We start from the raw sequence: 7137 nt of genomic DNA on the forward strand, positions 1-7137 counted from the left end.
TTCTTTAGTAATACTAACAGAGCAGTTCTGGTGGCAACAAATTTACTTCGCTTTCCTTCACCTGAGATTACTATTATTTCAATTTTATTTTTACTGGACACAGAATTCTGTATTGAGAGTTCTTTAATTTTAACACTTCTTTTGTCCCTGTCATCTACTATTCAACCCACTGTGAATTTTTTAAAAGAAAAATTCCTTGTTTTAATATGTTTTCTTTATTTGCTAAGGCTTTATAATTTTAAAGTTATTTAAGAGTGTCCATGATTGATTATTGCAGCAAATAGTGATTTTGTGATTTATTATTGTTGCAAATAGTGGTTTAAAATTATTTTCAGATAATTGTAACAATTATGTCGTTTAGGCATTTGCCATCAATTGATTCTTTTGTCATTCAAGTTGAAATTTTCCTGATTCCTGGTATGTCAAAAAATTCTGGATTATATCCTAAATATTTTGAGTATTACATTATAAGACTGTTGCCTATTTCATGGATGATCTTCCATCATTGAAACACACTTTTATATAGAGAGCACACATTGGCCCACTTTTGTGGGCTGTGGCTTAAATACTCATTTAATTTTGAAAATCTTTGTTGGGCTATTCTAATCCACTGGGTTTGTGCAATACCAAAAGATCATTCTGAAACTTTGGAGGTAGTTTACACCAAAGTTACATTTACACCGAAGTTACATTCCCAAAGCATTTACCATTTGATTCTGATTGGTTTCACAAATAGGCAACTTGAGATGGGTTGAGGAATTTATACACAATTTTAAATGGTTGTTTTATCTAACTCTTTTCCCTTTGTGATTGTACCTTTGTACTCTAGTTGGAATAAGAATGGTGTCACTTCTGCTTGAGTTTTCTTTTTTTTTTTTTTTGGAACCATGTGTGCCTTTATTAGCTGAGCCACTATTTGAGAGGGATAAAGCGGGAGGAGTGGGTGGCCCCGATGCCAGGCCGGCTGTGCTTTACTGGCTTGTAGGTGATGGAGAACTCGCCTAGGTAGTGGCCGATCATCTGGGGCTTGATCTCCACCTGGTTGAAGGTCTTGCCTTTGTAGACGCCCACCATGCTGCCCACCATCTCGGGCAGGATGATCATGTCCCGCAGGTGCGTCTTCACCACTTCCGGCTTCTCCATGGGCGGCGCCTCCTTCTTGGCCTTGCGCAGGCGCTTCAGCAGGGAGTGCTGCTTCCGCCGCAGGCCCAGGTTCAGCAGCCGCCGCTGGCGCGCACTGTACAGCTGCATCAGCGGCTCGTAGGACATGTCCAGCAGCTGGTCCAGGTCCACGCCGCGGTAGGTGAACTTGCGGAAGGTCCGCTTCTTCTTCTGCTCTACTTCTGCCATGTTGCCGGCTCCTCAGAAAAGATCGCTCTGGTCCGCGCCTGCGCAGTTATCCTGCTTGAGTTTTCATACTGTACATTATAGATAGTGGATGGGGCTCCACTCTGCTCTGTCTGCTGCAGCCATTCTGGCTTGAAGGAAGAGGATAACCACATCTTTGCTTGTTTTTACCTAATACAAGGGAAGTCCATCCACAGGGCACCATTTATAAGTTTCTTTGTTAGCAGCTCCCAGTGAGAATGGATAAGAGCACTATTTTTCGCTACTGTTTGCTACTAAGTGTTAATTGAGGCTAGTCTACGGGGCTCTGTCTCACTGTCCCCTTAGCATCAGTAGCTCTTGGAGAGGTGGAAAGGCACCACCTTTTTGTTATGTACTTTTGTTAGCACATAGCGTTAGTCATTGGAACACTGGCCCATAATTGCCTGCCAACAAATGACAGTAGTAAAGAAGGCCACTGCCTATATGCTGATTGTAGGCAATCACCCGTATCCTGCCCCAACAATCTCATTGGTGACAAATCTGAATTAAGAGGAGAAGGAGTTGTTAAAAGGAGAAGGTAATTGTTGCCTGTTTGCAGCAACTACCAAAGTAAGGAGGGAGGGATAGTCCTCTGTTAGTGGCCATAGCAGGTGGAATATAATCAAAAGAGTCCAGGAAGCAAGGTTGCAGGATAAAAGATCAATATACAAAAATCAGTATCATCTCTATATATGATACAATAAATCCAAAAATAAAAGTAAGAATATGGTTACATTCACAACAGCATCAAAAAAGAATAAAATAGGATAATTTAACAAAAGAATTTCACGGTGTATAGACTAAAAATAACAAAATTTTGCTGAAGAAAATTAAAGAATATTTAAATATTTAAGTGCTATCTCACGTACATGAATTAACAAATTCTTTCCAAATAAGTCTTTCCAAATTAATCTAGAGCATCAACACAATTCCTCTCAAAATCCCAACAGGCTATTTTGTGGAATTTGATATGCTGTTTCTAAAATTTATGTGAAAATGCACAATACTATAATAAAAAGAACAATTTGGAAAAAAAACCAAACAGCTTTGGAGAATAGTCACTTCTTCTAAATTTAAAGAATTATTACAGAAACTATAGCTTTGAGAGTATGGTGTTAACTAAGGAAAAACATAAAGATATATAAAAATAAGAATGCTGACATAAATTCTTATATTTCTTGTCAATTCATTATCATGAAGGCACTAAAGCAATTAATTGTCAAAATATGGTCTGTGATTTGTGCAGTAAATGTTGCTGTAACAATTGCCTAAGCACATAAAAAGTGAACTGAGACCCTTAATACCTTATACAGAGAAATTAACTCAAAACCTAACATAATTAAATGCAAAAGTTAAAAAAAAAAACTTTTAGAAAAGAAAATAGAAGAAAATTACTGAGACCTTATGTTAGGCAAAGACTTTTTGTAGATATAATACCAAATCGCAGTTCATTAAAAATAGATAAATACACACCTCAACCAAATTCAAAACATTTTTACTTCAAAAGACACCAAAGATTATAATACAGGCAACAAACCGTGAAAAAAATATATACGCAACAAATATTTGATAAAGGGCTTGTATATAAAATTTATAAGAACACTTACAACTCAATATAAGAAGGGATACAACACAATTTAAAAACTGAGAAAAAAATACGATGAGATATTTAATAATCAGAGAAGACAAATGAATGGCTACCACACACATGAGAAGATGCTCAATATCATTAGTCATTAGGGAAATAAAAACTGAATCACAATGAGATACCATTTCGCCCTCACTAAAATGCCTATAATTAATAAGACAGATAAATAAATGTTGACAAGAATCTGCATAAACATTGGAAGCCCTCGTACATTGCTGGAAGGAATGTAAAATGGTGCAATATCATTAACAAACTGGCAGTTTCTTTAAAAGTTAAACATAAAGTTACTCCTTGCCCCAGCAATTCCACTCCTGGGAATCCTGGCAAATTCCCAGGAAACAAGCCTACACAAAGACTTGTATGCAGATATTCATAGTAAGATTATACATAATGGCCAAAAACTGGAATCAATATACATATCTTTCCCTCTAGTGGTGAATATATACATAACATGCTTTACCTTTAAATAATGGAATACTATTTAACAATAAGATGAAGTAAACTACTGATGCACTATTATACGGATAACCTCATAATACTGTGCTAAGAGAAAGTGGTCTGACATAACAGGCCACATTATATATGATTCCACTTATATGGAATGCCCAGAAAAGGTAAATTTATAGAGACAGAAAATATAGCAGTGGTGCCTTGGGATAGGAGTTAGGAACAGGAAATATAAATGAGCATCAGGATCTTACTGTGGTGATGAAGATTCTCTGAAACTGATTTAAATTTATGATGGTAGAAATTGATAAATTTGATAGAAATAGTTGATATATAGACTAGAAATGAGAGTAGGTCATAATATATAAATTTTAGCTCAATAAAGCTGTTAAATGGAAGAATATATATTATGTCCCTCAAGTCCTCTCTCCTGGTCCTGTGATTACAAACAATGGGCTTTTCTAGATGATTTTCTTTCTTTTTGTATCTATATTGGTTGGTATTTCTGAGTTGCTTACTGCACTTGCATCCAAGATGGGATAAATAGAATGCAAAGAACTCAGGCTTCTCAGAATTATGTCTTCTCTATAGTGTCGAGGTTTCTAAATATTATACCTTCCCTTCTATAACTTTCAGAATCTTCTAATAGCTGTTTTTCTATTATGACTAGGGTTTTGGGTTGTAATTTGCTGGAGAGGTAGGGTCCGATGTACTTTATTTACCTTTACTCCCTACTTTCATTTTATGTGTTCAATGTTTTAATTAATAATTAATGAATTATAAATATGGGTTATTATATAAACATTTTTATCTTCTATTTACTTTTAAGTGCTTTAGTTTTTTTCTTTTTTTCCTACTTTTTGGTTAATAATAGTTCTTCTTAAATTGATACATTTTATTTTATTCTAAATATGATTGCAGTTGTCTTAGACTGTTTTTATAATTTTATGTTAATTTGCTCTAAGTGATTGCCTAAACATTTTAAAAGTGTATATATTCTCCTAAGGAAAAATCCACTTATTCTGCTCTTTTATTCTGATTTACTGCCTTCGGCTAGCTAAAATACTGCTTCTGCTATTATTTGTTATGTGAACAATCCCTATTTGCATATTCCCAATAACAACTTGCAAACATTTTTACTCCAAATTTAATACTCAACTGACAACCTATTATAATTAATTTGCCTGTGGGTACTAGCAAAACATTCACATTGTACGCAAGTGTAGGTGAGAGATTGTAGAGTCTTGTCATAGCTATTATCTCAAAAAGACTTATTTCTAGATCAATTTGTTTATATGCTTTGGGCATCATTACTACTATTTTCAACACCTTATTAACTGACAATTTCTTCTAAGGTAGTAGAAAAGTCTTTGAAGAATGTAGGTGATTCTAATAGACCCATAATGATTCCATATAGAAGAAAAAAAATTATAGTGATATGCGTTATTAAAGCGAGTGCCCAATTATTGGGTGAGATGTTTAAGAAAATACCACAATGCACAACAAATGGACTATGCAAGGACCTTGTCTAGGAATTTTATGTTATTTCCAACAAATACGGGAAGTGATCAAAACAACATTAAAATTATGGGACTGAGAGACAAGAAGGCAGGAGAAAGTCAGAGAAAAATTCCTGCCCCTAAGGCCTTCATTTTGGGGTATTATTTCTTGAGCCCCAACACAGGTTTGGCCAACTAATACACTAGGCAAAATTATGTTTTAATATGTATTCCAATCCTTAAAAGCAAGTGTTCTGGGTAAACAATCTCCTTTGTTCATTTAATTGCACTTGTTGCATTTTTTCTTCCATTTTGTTTAGACCAGTAGGAAATATTCACTAAGTACACTGCCAATACTCATTTGCATTATATTGCTTTAGTGAAAAAGTGTTTCAATGTTATTTGAGCAAATATCCTCTTTCATTGAATAAACATTCAGAATATCTTCATTAGACATAATTTTGAAACAGTGATATCAATAGCTAAGGATAGAATGTAATGTAACACGCGTTCAACAGATCGCCAAGATTGTCTATTAAAAAAGTTTTAATCAGCTTAAATGAATATATTATCTTCCTTGGATAATATAACTGTTATTTACAATTACTGAATCACACAATTTTGCATACATTCACCAAGGATCATATGATAGAAGTTCATATTATTTAAATTCTCATTTATTAAGAAGGGTTTGTTATTAAGAATTTCAAAATTGTGAATAAAGGAGATCTTAAATCACAGAGGAACACATCCTTGAGTCTTATTTTCTTGGAAAATGTATTTGATGTAGAAAATAGCCCATACCGTTTTTAACATTTTAAAATCACTTCAAGTTATAACTGTCTATGTCTCAGCCATAATTGCAAATTATGTGGTTAAAATATTGAACATATAAAAATATAAGTATAAAAATGTAACAAAATTTAACAGTATGCTTTGTTTCCACGTTGGGAAAGAAAAGAAAATCATGACAAAAGCATGCAGGCTACATAGGCAGTTCTTCTAAAAAAGCCAGTATTGAATTTTTACGGTCTTAAAATTTTAGCATTGAGCTTTATAAACTTTTAAAAGAATCTTAAAGTTTAAAAGGACATCAGATAGCATCTAATATGACTATCATATTTTCTATATTAAGAGACTGATAAGAGAAACAGTATTTGCCTCAAGCCAAAATGCAAAACAAGTGGACCTGCAACCTAGGTCCGCTGACTCATAATTTGGCATTTTGTTGATAATATAATATATTCCTTTTTTCCACATGCTTGTTTTCCTTTTTAACAAACCCCTTCAGCCTAACAGCCATTTGGCAAATTCTAATGGTACTTAGACCAGATAGGGTCCTCTAGTTTCTATTTTACTTATTTGAATGATCTAAAGCAAAAAGACAATCCATACGTTCTAATTATTTTGCAAATAAGAAAATGGTTATTAGCACTAAAAATATGGTATATTTCATAAACATTGTCCTATTGAAGAATAACTGAAGAGTAAATACATGAATGTATTTACAAATTACTGAATAGTAAATCTCCAAAATGGAAACACTATAATAGCAGCATCCATTGAAGTATTTTCCATCTTTAGAAATTTAACACTGACATGGTTACTCATACTCATGCATGCAATTATATGATTTTTACTGCAAAATTACTATGTTATATACATAGAGTGTTATATTTTGAAATGTATACACAGAATAACAGTGTAGGCATTTTGTCATGCCATCAGCTCATTTAAAGACTGCACCTTAAATATATTCATACTTTTCCAAAGTTCAGATCTAAAATATGTTAACAATTTATGGTTAAATATGTGATGCTTTTTCACCATTTTTTTATATTATAAAGTTTTAGCTTAGCGTTTAATAAATATAAACAGTCAGAAAACTATTATGTATCTCTAGGGTACTGGGAAATAACATATCTATTTTTATTATGCTTACTTCTTCAATTACTTCACTTGGTGGGGATGTATATATTTTCTTTGCTTGTTAATATTACCAAATTCCTTTCCAGGAAGGCAATATCAATATAGTCCTCTACTATAAGTACAAATGAGTATTAAGCTCAACACAAACTTACCAGCTTGGGGACTGTTTACAAAAACAAACAAAATAAAACAGAAACAAATTTTGGTTTCAAGTTGATATTAGTTTTAATTATTTTCAATGTTCTT

The 7137-nt window shown here is 33.3% G+C and overlaps 1 pseudogene across 1 annotated transcript; it reads right to left on the reverse strand.

The window, feature by feature from the left end:
- Window positions 1–861: 861 nt before the first annotated feature.
- On the reverse strand, window positions 862–1395 carry LOC100586212 (annotated as a pseudogene). The gene has a single exon (XR_004031065.1). The product of XR_004031065.1 is annotated as a 40S ribosomal protein S15 pseudogene (transcript).
- Window positions 1396–7137: the final 5742 nt, after the last annotated feature.

The sequence above is a fragment of the Nomascus leucogenys genome, chromosome 7b (genome assembly GCF_006542625.1).
Source record: "Nomascus leucogenys isolate Asia chromosome 7b, Asia_NLE_v1, whole genome shotgun sequence".
Lineage (NCBI taxonomy): Eukaryota > Metazoa > Chordata > Mammalia > Primates > Hylobatidae > Nomascus > Nomascus leucogenys.